Source organism: Cetorhinus maximus, chromosome 20 (assembly GCF_964194155.1).
Source record: "Cetorhinus maximus chromosome 20, sCetMax3.hap1.1, whole genome shotgun sequence".
Taxonomy (NCBI): domain Eukaryota; kingdom Metazoa; phylum Chordata; class Chondrichthyes; order Lamniformes; family Cetorhinidae; genus Cetorhinus; species Cetorhinus maximus.
The window spans coordinates 20,297,769-20,311,656 of NC_135898.1; positions in this window are offsets into that span (position 1 = coordinate 20,297,769).

A 13,888-nucleotide genomic window follows, 5' to 3' on the forward strand; every position below is an offset into this window, starting at 1 on the left:
CCGGTCACGATCTGGTCCAGACCGGACTTCGCCCTTATCTAAATTAAGCAGAGTCGGAATGATCAACTTTTATTGGCTTTTATCTAAATTCCATCGTTAGGATGACCAATTTTTAGTGAGGCTCCCTGTACTCTGTTGCTCGCTAAAATTGTCAAAATTATCAGGGTTTTGCGAGTTACGACAATTAAACCAGAGAGTGCAGGCTTATAAATTACTTATTAATTAGAATGTGCAGTATCAAAGATCTCAGGTAACTAACCACAAATGATTCAGTGATTCTTATGAATCCCTAACTCATGAGCAGATCATATTTTGTGCAATTTCCCCACCAGCAATTTCTCTCCTCCATGTTTGAAGGTGCTCATTCATATTAAGGCCTGGCTGTAGATAATGCAAAACCTTAGCTAAATGGTTATCCATCATTTCTCAGTCAGGACAATGAATGTTAGTAAATTGACTGTGGACACCATCATGAAACAAGGGAAGGAAATAGGAGAGAGACTTGGTCAATTATATACAGGCTTCATCTTGAGTTATATAATAATGAGGGTCATCTCTGACCTGTTAAACGTTATAGATCTCCCTTTCTTAATGCTAACCTGTAATTTTTGTTGCATTAATCCATACGAATGATGAAAGTCATCCCAAAAAAAAATAAGTCATTCCAAGTCTCAGTACCCTTTTAGAAATGTGATGAATGTTCATTATTGCTCATCAACCTCTCTGGCACTGAAAATTAACTAGTTAAACTGTGGAATCTCATTCCTCCAGGTTTATACTTCTGATTGGTGATAATGTAAAATGTAAAATTTATAAAAAATACACTTTTTCTTTTTTCTCTTAATCCAACCATAACTATGTTAAAGGGACTATAAAAACACAAGTTATGGCTGTTTGGCAACATCGATAGCATGCGGGTTAAGTTCTTTTATTATCTCAGTACCAATGTAAAGTAAAGAAACAATTTGGGATAAACCCCTTGCATTAGCAGTCATTGTGATCATGGGTAAAATGATTAAAGTGGTTGCCATGGAAATTAATGGCCAAACATCATGACTGTGTTTGACCAATTGCCAGATTCTTCTGTGTGGTATGTTAATAATTTAAGTATGAACAAAAGCTTTGCCTCTTCAGATCGCTTCTCCTAATTCTTCTTTCTCCTCAAATACCAATACCACCCTATTTCTAACCGAGTACGTTCCTTTCGAGGTTAGTGAGATGCTGTGTTCATTTTCTCATAAGTTTGGAAACAAAATTGTTTCCCTTGATGGAGAAATCTTTAACCAGGGGACATAGATTCAAGATAAGTGGCAGAAGGTGTAGGGGGGACATGAGGAAGAACTTTTTTACGCAGAGGGTAGTGGGTGTCTGGAATTCGCTGCCCAAGTTGGTGGTAGAGGCAGAAACTTTAAACTCTTTTAAAAAGTACCTGGATCTGCACCTAAAGTGCTGTAAGCTGCAGGGCTATGGGCCGGGTGCAGGAAGGTGGGATTAGAAAGGGCACCTGGGTGTCCTCGGGCTGGCATGGACAAGATGGGCTGAATGGCCTCCTTCTGTGCTGTAACTTTTCTATGGTTCTATGGTCCTAAATTCTGATGTCCCCTTGCATCACCTCAGATCACCTCAAGAATTGGTTTCTCAAAAGGTTCTCCCTGCTTTACAGGTTTGAGGTGAGTGAGAATGCTGCAGCTTAAGCCCTCTCAACAACCTGTACCCTCATTGCTCTTCAGGGCCACTGGCTTCACACAACCAGTTTCAAGATCCATGCTCTCATTTCCAATTGCTCTCTAGTCAACAACTTAGGAAACCATCTCCAGCCTTTCAACCCCACCACAAATCTTTGCTTGACTTTGACAACTGCTCATCTCTTTTCTCCTCCACTCCACTTTGGGAGCTAATTACACCCCTGCATTAGACTTCTAGACCTCACTCAGCAAACCACTTTGCTTCATGCTATCCTTCCCTCTCCATTCACCAATCTCTTCAAAGAATAGTGGTGGTGTTGTATGAGAGCTCATTCAGGGAGTTGCTATAGCAACATGCATATTTACATGCATGTTGTAGTTGTGAATAATGATGGCGGAGGCTCCAAATTTCTCTGCATCACATGGCTGACCAGGGGCAGAATTTTATGGCAATGGGATTTTACATTCCCGCTGCAGTCCGTGGGGATTATAATGGCTCCCCGCATTTTACAGCCCTGTCCCCGCCAAAACGGGGCCGTAAAATTCTGCCCCAGGAATCTCTCCAGCTCTTACCACCTGCCATTGGCATGTGTTGGAAAGATTTGCAGGATTCCCATCTGGGGTGGGAATTGAACTCAGAGCTTCTGGCTCAGAGGCAGGGATGCTACCCACTGCGCCATGTGTCCTGCCCTCTTTAAAGGATAAGAGTAAATTAATATTTCTCAGATTGGCAAAATGGAGCTAGTGGTGTGCTTGAGCCATTCGTGTTGGAACTTTCCCCCAATGTTAAACAATATAGGCATAACAAAAACAAAAATAAAAATAGCTGGAAAAACTCAGCAGGTCTGACAGCATCTGCGGAAAGGAACACAGTTAACGTTTCGAGTCCATATGACTCTTCATCAGAACAGAATGTAGGCATGATGTTGGAAGGAATATAATTCAAATCCAGCCCCAATATCAAACTAAAGGGCAAAAGGTAATGGAGGGATAGCCGAGGATGTGTCAGGACATTGACAGGGCGTAGCAATGGTGAAACACCTGTCAAATATGGAGACCAGCTACTTTGGATAATCAAAGCATTGCACAATTAAGACCGTAAGACCATAAGACATAGGAGCAGAAATCAGGCCATTCGGCCCATCAAGTCTGCTCCGCCATTCAATCATGGCTAATAAGTTTCTCAACCCCATTCTCCCGCCTTCTCCCTGTAACCTTTGATCCCCTTACCAATCAAAACCTACCTATCTCGGTCTTAAATACACTCAATGACCTGGCCTCCACAGCCTTCTGTGGCAATGAATTCCATAGATTCACCACTCTCTGGCTAAAGAAGTTTCTCCTCATCTCTGTTCTAAAAGGTCTTCCCTTTACTCTGAGGCTGTGCCCTCAAGTCCTAGTCTCTCCTACTAATGGAAACATATTCCCCACGTCAACTCTATTCAGTATTCTGTAAGTTTCAATCAGATCCCCCCTCATCCTTCATCGAGTATAGACCCAGAGTCCTCAAACGTTCCTCATATGTTAAGCCTTTCATTCTTGGGATCGTTCTTGTGAACCTCCTCTGGACCCTATCCAGGGCCAGAACATCCTTCCTGAGATACGGGGCCCAAAATTGCTCACAATATTCTAAATTATTAGTCTGACCAGAGCCTTATAAAGCCTCAGCAGCACATCCCTGCTTTTATATTCTAGTCCTCTTGAAATAAATGCCAACATTGCATTTGCCTTCCTAACTACCGACTCAACCTGTAAGTTAACCTTAAGAGAATCCTGGACTAGGACTCTCAAGTCCCTTTGCACTCCAGATTTCTGAATTCTCTCCCCATTTAGAAAGTAGTCTATGCCTCTATTCTTCCTACTAAAGTGCATGACCCCACACTTGCCCACGTTGTATTCCATCTGCCACTTCTTTGCCAATTTTCCTAACCTGTCCAAATCCTTCTGCAGCCTCCCCACCTCCTCAATACTACCTGTCCCTCCACCTATCTTTGTATCATCTGCAAACTTAGCCAGGATGCCCTCAGTTCCTTCATCTAGATCATTAATGTATAAAGTGAAAAGTTGTGGTCCCAACACTGACCCCTGCGGAACTCCACTAGTCACTGGCCGCCATCCTGAGAAGGACCCCCTTATCCCCACTCTCTGCCTCCTGCCAGACAGCCAATCTTCTATCCATGCTAGTACTTTGCCTCTAACACCATGGCCTCTTACCTTACTGAGCAGCCTCCTGTGCAGCACCTTGTCAAAGGCCTTCTGGAAGTCCAAGTAGATAACATCCATTGGCTCCCCTTTGTCTAACCTACTCGTTACCTCCTCAAAGAATTCTAACAGATTTGTCAGGCATGACCTCCCCTTGATGAAACCATGCTGACTTTGCCCTATTTTAAACTTCTTGTTCCACTATTTCGCTTTTTGTTGTGTCAATTATGTTGGGTGATTTCTCGATTACTCTTCTTGGGGTCTATTCATTTGCTGAGGGCTTCCTGTTGAATTAGTGCGGCCTAGAGAAAACAAGAGAGAGCCAAGAGACTCCGGCTGGAGGCGAAGACACAGTTGATTTTATTATCTTTTTTTTTCAAAAATATACTTTATTCATAAAATGTCTGGAAGAACATTACAAAACATTTCTAAATCACCATCACAAAAAGCGCAATCAGATTCAACTTTTACACATGGATCATGAGGTGCTTCAACACAACCAATGAATATTACAGTCATTTCACTATGGTCAGTGCAGACGATCAGACAATGGCATTGGAGTTATCAACATACATCATGTTGCACTCTGAGGTGCTTCAATACAATTATAATACAATTAGTATTCAATGCATACATTCATTGTGAGCTGTACAGCCGAGGGGTCTGTACAATTCCCAGCCCCTCGGTGCACTATGGCTCCTGCATACCTTGTGTTCACAAATTGTCTCACTTTGGATGGGCTGAGGAAACTGTCCTGAACCACCTCATTGGAGATGAATTGATTTTATTATCGTTACAATGAGAGATGTGGACTACACCAGAGTCACATCTAATGCATACAAGCATGTATCCAGTTTTTATAGTGATTCAGTTTCATTCATTGCTATGGCTAACAATACAGTGGAGATAGTAAACAATGCGTGGAGATTGCTTCCTATTTCACATTAACAATTGTACACAGTCAAGTTCATGTTACAGTGCAGCTGGAGGTAAACTCTGATAAGTATTGATAACCTGTTAACGATCGGAAAACTCTGATGAATATTGATAGCCTACTATCGTCTACTTGCAGACACCCATCTCTCTTTAACTGCCCTCCTGTAACAAGGTTATGGGTCTTCACAATGCCCAGACGATTCTGATTATTTTAAACACACAAAATACACATACAACCCACGTCAACGTCTGTCCCTATCTTACACAGATTTACATTATTAACTAGCTCAGCCTATTACCTTTGTTCTCAACTGACCCAGGTTGGCTCAGGAGCAGCAGGGGTCTGAGCACCAGCACCAAGGAGTTTCCCCACATACCTTTCTGTCTAGTTAATGTCGGGGGAGGGGGACCACCATTCAGCCAAGGAACTATGATAAAAATAAAAAACTGCGGATGCTGGAAATCCAAAACAAAAACAGAATTACCTGGAAAAACTCAGCAGGTCTGGCAGCATTGGCGGAGAAGAAAAGAGTTGACGTTTCGAGTCCTCATGACCCTTCAACAGAACTGAGTAAAGTTAGGAGAGGGGTGAAATATAAGCTGGTTTAAGATGGGGAGGTGGGGGAGAGAAGTTGCGGGGGTGGGTGGTTGTAGGGACAAGCAAGCAGTGATAGGAGCAGAGAATCAACAGATGTCACAGACAAAGGATCAAAGAGGTGTTGAAGGTGGTGATATTATCTAAACGAATGTGCTAATTAAGAATGGATGGCAGGACACTCAAGGTACAGCTCTAGTGAGGGTGGGGTGGAAAGACTAACAGGGCATTAAAGGATTAGATTTAAAACTAATGGAAATAGGTGGAAAAAGAAAAATCTATATAAATTATTGGAAAAAACAAAAGGGAGGGGGAAGAAACGGGAAGTGGGTGGGGATGGAGGAGGGAGTTCAAAATCTAAAGTTGTTGAATTCAATATTCAGTCCGGAAGGCTGTAAAGTGCCTAGTCGGAAGATGAGGTGCTGTTCCTCCAGTTTGCGTTGGGCTTCACTGGAACAATGCTCCAAAGCTCATCGACACCAACACCCATCTAGGACCCTCCACCCCTCCACCCCTGCTTGTTCCTCCGTCCCCACCCCATCTTCCAATCCCAGCCCCGGCCGTGTATTCACTATACCTCCTGACCTTCCCTTCTCCGACGCTGAATGTTCAGTGCTCAGCAAAGGACTTAGTTTCATACCCTTACACCCTCATCTCAATGAATTTCGGGCTCGGCATGATGCTGAATTCTTCTTCCGCCGTCTTCGTCTCCGTGCTCACTTCTTTGGGCAGGAGTCCTCTCCCCGTTCAACGGATCCTTTTACCCACCTCCAATATTCTCCCTCCACCTGGACCCCTCCCTCTGGATTCTTACCTCCTCTTGATCTTTTCATTGAGAACTGTCGACGTGACATTAGTCATCTCAATTTCTCTGCTCCTCTCACCCATTCTAATCTGTCTCTCTCTGAACTTACTGCACTCCGTTCTCTCAGGTCCAACCCCAACATTGTCATCAAACCCACTGACAAGGGTGGTGCTGTTGTTGTCTGGCGCACTGACCTCTACCTCGCGGAGGCTGAGCGTCAACTCGCAGACACTTCCTCCTACCTCTCCCTGGACCATGACCCCACCACTGAACATCAAGCCATTATTTCCAGGACTGTCACTGACCTCATCTCCTCTGGAGATCTTCCTCCCACAGCTTCCAACCTGATAGTCGCCCAACCTTGGACGGCCCGCTTCTACCTCCTACCCAAAATCCACAAACAGAACTGTCCTGGCAGACCGATCGTGTCAGCCTGTTCCTGCCCCACGGAACTCATTTCTCGTTATCTCGACTCCCTTCTCTCTCCCCTTGTCCAGTCCCTTCCCACCTACATCCCTGATTCCTCTGACACCTTACGTCACATCAACAATTTCCAGTTCCCTGGTCCCAACCGCTTCCTCTTCACCCTGGACGTCCAATCCCTCTACACCTCCATCCCCCACTAGGATGGTCTGAGGGCCCTTAGCTTCTTCCTCGAACAGAGGCCCGAACAATTCCCATCCACCACTACTCTCCTCCGTCTGGCTGAACTTGTTCTCACACTGAACAATTTCTCCTTTAACTCCTCTCACTTCCTCCAAATAAAAGGTGTGGCTATGGATACCCGCATGGGCCCCAGCTATGCCTGTTTCTTTATGGGGTATGTGGAACATTTCTTGTTCCAGTCCTACTCCGGCCCCCTCCCACAACTCTTTCTCTGGTACATCGATGATTACTTCGGTGCTGCTTCATGCTCTCGTCGGGACCTGGAAAAAATTATTAATTTTGCTTCCAATCTCCACCCCTCCATAATTTTCACATGGTCCATCTCTGACACTTCCCTTCCCTTCCTTGACCTCTCTGTCTCAATTTCTGGTGATAGACTGTCCACCAACGTCCATTACAAGCCTACCGACTCACACAGCTACCTCGACTACAGCTCCTCACACCCCGCTTCCTGTAAGGACTCCATCCCATTCTCTCAGTTCTTTCGCTTCTGTCGCATCTGTTCTGATGATGCTACCTTCAAAAACAGTTCCTCTGACATGTCCTCCTTCTTCCTTAACCGAGGTTTTCCATCCACGGTCGTTGACAGGGCCCTCAACCGTGTCCGGCCCATCTCCCGCGCAACCGCCCTCACGCCTTCTCCTCCCTCTCAGAAACATGAAAGGGTCCCCCTTGTCCTCACTTATCACCCCACCAGCCTCCGCATTCAAAGGATCATCCTCCGACATTTCCGCCAACTCCAGCATGATGCCACCACCAAACACATCTTCCCTTCACCCCCCCGGCGGCATTCCGTAGGGATCGTTCCCTCCAGGACACCCTGGTCCACTCCTCCATCACCCCCTACTCCTCAACCCCCACCTATGGCACCTCCCCATGCCCACGCAAAAGATGCAACACTTGCCCCTTCACTTCCCCTCTCCTCACCATCCAAGGGCCCAAACACTCCTTTCAAGTGAAGCAGCATTTCACTTGCAATTCCCCTAACTTAGTCTACTGCATTCGTTGCTCCCAATGCGGTCTCCTCTACATTGGAGAGACCAAACGTAAACTGGGCGACCGCTTTGCAGAACACCTGCGGTCTGTCTGCAAGAAAGACCCAAACCTCCCTGTCGCTTGCCATTTTAACACTCCACCCTGCTCTCTTGCCCACATTTCTGTCCTTGGCTTGCTGCATTGTTCAAGTGAAGCCCAACGCAAACTGGAGGAACAGCACCTCATCTTCCGACTAGGCACTTTACAGCCTTCCGGACTGAATATTGAATTCAACAACTTTAGATCTTGAACTCCCTCCCCCCATCCCCACCCCGTTTCTTCCCCCTCCCTTTTGTTTTTTCCAATAATTTATATAGATTTTTCTTTTCCCACCTATTTCCATTATTTTTAAATCTATACCTTTAATGCCCTGTTAGTCTTTCCACCCCACCCTCACTAGAGCTGTACCTTGAGTGTCCTGCCATCCATTCTTAATTAGCACATTCTCTTTGATAATATCACCACCTTCAACACCTCTTTGTTCCTTTGTCTGTGACATCTTTTGATTCTCTGCTCCTATCACTGCTTGCTTGTCCCTACAACCACCCCGCCCCCACCCAACTTCTCTCCCCCCACCACCCCCCCTCCCCCCACCTTAAACCAGCTTATATTTCACCCCTCTCCTAACTTTACTCAGTTCTGTTGAAGGGTCATGAGGACTCGAAACGTCAACTCTTTTCTTCTCCGCCAATGCTGCCAGACCTGCTGAGTTTTTCCAGGTAATTCTGTTTTTGTTTTGGATTTCCAGCATCCGCAGTTTTTTGTTTTTATCAAAGTTCCTTGACTGTGTGGTGGTCCCCCTCCCCCGACATTAACTAGACAGAAAGGTATGTGGGGAAACTCCTTGGTGCTGGTGCTCAGACCCCTGCTGCTCCTGAGCCAACCTGGGTCAGTTGAGAACAAAGGTAATAGGCTGAGCTAGTTAATAATGTAAATCTGTGTAAGATAGGGACAGACGTTGACGTGGGTTGTATGTGTATTTTGTGTGTTTAAAATAATCAGAATCATCTGGGCATTGTGAACACACATAACCTTGTTACAGGAGGGCAGTTAAAGAGAGATGGGTGTCTGCAAGTAGACGATAGTAGACTATCAATATTCATCAGAGTTTCCGATCGTTAACAGGTTATCAATACTTATCAGAGTTTACCTCCAGCTGCATTGTAACATGAACTTGACTGTGTACAATTGTTAATGTGAAATGGGAAGCAATCTCCACGCATTGTTTACTATCTCCGCTGTATTGTTAGCCATAGCAATGAATGAAACTGACTCACTATAAAAACTGGATACATGCTTGTATGCGTTAGATGTGACTCTGGTGTAGTCCACATCTCTGATTGTAACGATAATAAAATCAATTCATCTCCAATGAGGTGGTTCAGGACAGTTTCCTCAGCCAATCCAAAGTGAGACAATTTGTGAACACAAGGTATGCAGGAGCCATAGTGCACCGAGGGGCTGGGAATTGTACAGACCCCTCGGGCTGTACAGCTCACAATGAATGTATGCATTGAATACTAATTGTATTATAATTGTATTGAAGCACCTCAGAATGCAACATGATGTATGTTGATAACTCCAATGCCATTGTCTGATCGTCTGCACTGACCATATTGAAATGATTGTAATATTCATTGATTGTATTGAAGCACTTCATGATCGACGTGTAAAGGTTGAATCTGATTGTGCTTTTTGTGATGGCGATTTGGGAATGTTTTGTAATGTTCTTATATAATGTTCTTAATGTAACGTTGGCTTGCTGCATTGTTCCAGTGAAGCCCAGCACAAACTGGAGGAACAGCACCTCATCATCTGACTAGGCACTTTACAGCCTTCCGGACTGAATATTGAATTCAACAACTTTAGATCTTGAACTCCCTCCCCCATCCCCACCCCCTTTCCGTTTCTTCCCCCTCCCTTTTGTTTTTTCCAATAATTTATATAGATTTTTCTTTTCCCACCTATTTCCATTATTTTTAAATCTATACCTGTAATGCCCTGTTAGTCTTTCCACCCCACCCCCACTAGAGCTGTACCTTGAGTGTCCTGCCATCCATTCTTAATTAGCACATTTGTTAAGATAATATCGCCACCTTCAACACCTCTTTGATCCTTTGTCTGTGACATCTTTTGATTATCTGCTCCTGTCACTGCTTGCTTGTCCCTACAACCACACCCCCCACCCAACTTCTCTCCCCCCACACCCCCACCTTAAACCAGCTTATATTTCACCCCTCTCCTAACTTTACTCAGTTCTGTTGAAGGGTCATGAGGACTCGAAACGTCAACTCTTTTCTTCTCCGCCAATGCTGCCAGACCTGCTGAGTTTTTCCAGGTAATTCTGTTTTTGTTTTGGATTTCCAGCATACGCAGTTTTTTGTTTTTATCAAAGTTCCTTGACTGTGTGGTGGTCCCCCTCCCCCGACATTAACTAGACAGAAAGGTATGTGGGGAAACTCCTTGGTGCTGGTGCTCAGACCCCTGCTGCTCCTGAGCCAACCTGGGTCAGTTGAGAACAAAGGTAATAGGCTGAGCTAGTTAATAATGTAAATCTGTGTAAGATAGGGACAGACGTTGACGTGGGTTGTATGTGTATTTTGTGTGTTTAAAATAATCAGAATCATCTGGGCATTGTGAACACACATAACCTTGTTACAGGAGGGCAGTTAAAGAGAGATGGGTGTCTGCAAGTAGACGATAGTAGACTATCAATATTCATCAGAGTTTCCGATCGTTAACAGGTTATCAATACTTATCAGAGTTTACCTCCAGCTGCATTGTAACATGAACTTGACTGTGTACAATTGTTAATGTGAAATGGGAAGCAATCTCCACGCATTGTTTACTATCTCCGCTGTATTGTTAGCCATAGCAATGAATGAAACTGACTCACTATAAAAACTGGATACATGCTTGTATGCGTTAGATGTGACTCTGGTGTAGTCCACATCTCTGATTGTAACGATAATAAAATCAATTCATCTCCAATGAGGTGGTTCAGGACAGTTTCCTCAGCCAATCCAAAGTGAGACAATTTGTGAACACAAGGTATGCAGGAGCCATAGTGCACCGAGGGGCTGGGAATTGTACAGACCCCTCGGGCTGTACAGCTCACAATGAATGTATGCATTGAATACTAATTGTATTATAATTGTATTGAAGCACCTCAGAATGCAACATGATGTATGTTGATAACTCCAATGCCATTGTCTGATCGTCTGCACTGACCATATTGAAATGATTGTAATATTCATTGATTGTATTGAAGCACTTCATGATCGACGTGTAAAGGTTGAATCTGATTGTGCTTTTTGTGATGGCGATTTGGGAATGTTTTGTAATGTTCTTATATAATGTTCTTAATGTAACGTTGGCTTGCTGCATTGTTCCAGTGAAGCCCAGCACAAACTGGAGGAACAGCACCTCATCATCTGACTAGGCACTTTACAGCCTTCCGGACTGAATATTGAATTCAACAACTTTAGATCTTGAACTCCCTCCCCCATCCCCACCCCCTTTCCGTTTCTTCCCCCTCCCTTTTGTTTTTTCCAATAATTTATATAGATTTTTCTTTTCCCACCTATTTCCATTATTTTTAAATCTATACCTGTAATGCCCTGTTAGTCTTTCCACCCCACCCCCACTAGAGCTGTACCTTGAGTGTCCTGCCATCCATTCTTAATTAGCACATTTGTTAAGATAATATCGCCACCTTCAACACCTCTTTGATCCTTTGTCTGTGACATCTTTTGATTATCTGCTCCTGTCACTGCTTGCTTGTCCCTACAACCACACCCCCCACCCAACTTCTCTCCCCCCACACCCCCACCTTAAACCAGCTTATATTTCACCCCTCTCCTAACTTTACTCAGTTCTGTTGAAGGGTCATGAGGACTCGAAACGTCAACTCTTTTCTTCTCCACCGATGCTGCCAGACCTGCTGAGTTTTTCCAGGTAATTCTGTTTTTGTTTTGGATTTCCAGCATCCGCAGTTTTTTGTTTTTATCATAGTTCCTTGGCTGAATGGTGGTCCCCCTCCCCCGACATTAACTAGACAGAAAGGTATGTGGGGAAACTCCTTGGTGCTGGTGCTCAGACCCCTGCTGCTCCTGAGCCAACCTGGGTCAGTTGAGAACAAAGGTAATAGGCTGAGCTAGTTAATAATGTAAATCTGTGTAAGATAGGGACAGACGTTGACGTGGGTTGTACGTATATTTTGTGTGTTTAAAATAATCAGAATCGTCTGGGCATTGTGAACACACATAACCTTGTTACAGGAGAGCAGTTAAAGAGAGATGGGTGTCTGCAAGTAGACGATAGTAGGCTATCAATATTCATCAGAGTTTCCGATCGTTAACAGGTTATCAATACTTATCAGAGTTTACCTCCAGCTGCATTGTAACATGAACTTGACTGTGTACAATTGTTAATGTGAAATGGGAAGCAATCTCCACGCATTGTTTACTATCTCCGCTGTATTGTTAGCCATAGCAATGAATGAAACTGAATCACTATAAAAACTGGATACATGCTTGTATGCATTAGATGTGACTCTGGTGTAGTCCACATCTCTGATTGTAACGATAATAAAATCAATTCATCTCCAATGAGGTGGTTCAGGACAGTTTCCTCAGCCCATCCAAAGTGAGACAATTTGTGAACACAAGGTATGCAGGAGCCATAGTGCACCGAGGGGCTGGGAATTGTACAGACCCCTCGGGCTGTACAGCTCACAATGAATGTATGCATTGAATACTAATTGTATTATAATTGTATTGAAGCACCTCAGAGTGCAACATGATGTATGTTGATAACTCCAATGCCATTGTCTGATCGTCTGCACTGACCATATTGAAATGATTGTAATATTCATTGATTGTATTGAAGCACTTCATGATCCACGTGTAAAGGTTGAATCTGATTGTACTTTTTGTGATGGCGATTTAGAAATGTTTTGTAATGTTCTTATATAATGTTCTTAATGTAACGTTGGCTTGCTGCATTGTTCCAGTGAAGCCCAACGCAAACTGGAGGAGCAGCACCTCATCATCTGACTAGGCACTTTACAGCCTTCCGGACTGAATATTGAATTCAACAACTTTAGACCTTGAACTCCCTCCCCCATCCCCACCCCCTTTCCGTTTCTTCCCCCTCCCTTTTGTTTTTTCCAATAATTTATATAGATTTTTCTTTTCCCACCTATTTCCATTATTTTTAAATCTATACCTTTAATGCCCTGTTAGTCTTTCCACCCCACCCCCACTAGAGCTGTACCTTGAGTGTCCTGCCATCCATTCTTAATTAGCACATTTGTTAAGATAATATCGCCACCTTCAACACCTCTTTGATCCTTTGTCTGTGACACCTTTTCATTATCTGCTCCTGTCACTGCTTGCTTGTCCCTATAACCACCCCCCACCCCCACAACTTCTCTCCCACCACGCTCCCCACCCACCTTAAACCAGCTTATATTTCACCCCTCTCTTAATATTACTCACTTCTGTTGAAGGGTCATGAGGTCTCGAAACGTCAACTCTTTTCTTCTCCGCCGATGCTGCCAGACCTGCTGAGTTTTTCCAGGTAATTCTGTTTTTGTGTTAGCCAAGGAACTGCGTTCCCTGACTGAAAATTCCCCACAACACTTAATTCAAATTATTTGGATTGTTCAATATCTTTTACACACGAACATAAGAATGAGGAGCAGGAATGGATCATTCGGCCCCTCGAGCCTGCTCCGCCATTCAATAATATCATGGCTGATCCTCCCCCCGCTCCCCATATCCGTTGATTCGCTGAAAGGCCAAAAATCCCTCTATCCCAGCCTTAAATACATTCAACGATGGAGCACCCACACCCCCTTGGGGTAGAGAATTCCAAAGATTCACAACCCTCTGAGTGAAGAAATTTATCTTCTCCTGAGACTGTGCCCCTGTTCCAGATTCCCCAGCCGGGGGAAACAAC